Genomic DNA, 1,173 nt, shown 5'->3' with positions numbered 1-1,173 from the left:
AAAAAAAGTCTTCCAATGCATGGAAAGAATATTTTTCTCCATCTACTGCAGTCTTGAATTTCTCTGAGTGATGTTTTATAATTTTTGTGTAGTACTCTAGCACATCTGGGTTAGATTTATTCTTAAATATTTGATGTTTTGGTACTGTTTTTAATGACATTTGAAATCTCATATTCTAATTTTTTGTTGCTATTAATTATACGGAAATGCCGTTGGTTTTTATTATATCTAGTAAGTTGACTAAATTTGCTTATTAAACATAATGATTTTATTCTTCTGCATTTTCTATGTACAGAACAATGTCATCTGTGAATATTGACAGTTTTATTTCTTTCCAAATTTTAAACCTATTATATTTTCCTGATGCTACTGCTCTTTTAGAACCTCCAGTAAATTGTTGAATGGATAGTGGACATCTTTGTCTTGTTTTCACACTCAGGGAGAAAATACTGATACGTCACTATGAAATATGACATTTACAATTTTTTTGTACATATGCTAACCAGAATAGGAAAGTTGCCCTTTTTTCTAAGTTGGTGATAGTTTTTATCACGAATGGACTTTAAACATTGACCCATGTATGAAAATGATCATGTGGTTGTTTCCCTGTTTTTGTTGTCATCATTGTTAATGTGGTGCATTACATTTATTGATTTTCAAATGTTAAATCAATGTTGTCTTTCTGCAATATACTCCACCATGGCTGATGTATGTCCTTTTTAAGTACTATTGCGTTTTATTTGCTCACCTTTAATTTGGAATTTTTGTGTCTAAGTTCAGGGGTGATCTTGGCTTGTATTTTTGCCTTGATCTTGTAGTTTTTCTTTCTTCTAAAGTCCTTGTCAGATGTTGTTATCAGTTTTTTATCAGTCTTCTAATAAGAGTTCCTAATAAGGGTTAATACAGATTGGTTTATACATCTATTTGAATATATAAGTATAAATACTTATATATTAAATATATATGATGTATAATATAATGTATAATATATATAATTTAAAACATAATGTATAGTAAGGGTTAATACAGATGGCTTTATACATCTATTTTTCCTAATAAGGGTTAATACAGATTGGCTTACACATCTTCAAATAGGTAATAATATTTTCATCTGTTTTTGGTTGATGACAGCTGCTTATTCCACAAGCATTCTGACTGATTTGGTTATACCAT

This window comes from Mandrillus leucophaeus, unplaced genomic scaffold, assembly GCF_000951045.1.
Source record: "Mandrillus leucophaeus isolate KB7577 unplaced genomic scaffold, Mleu.le_1.0 Scaffold1032, whole genome shotgun sequence".
In the NCBI taxonomy this organism is placed as follows: domain Eukaryota; kingdom Metazoa; phylum Chordata; class Mammalia; order Primates; family Cercopithecidae; genus Mandrillus; species Mandrillus leucophaeus.
This window is presented reverse-complemented; position numbering follows the sequence as displayed.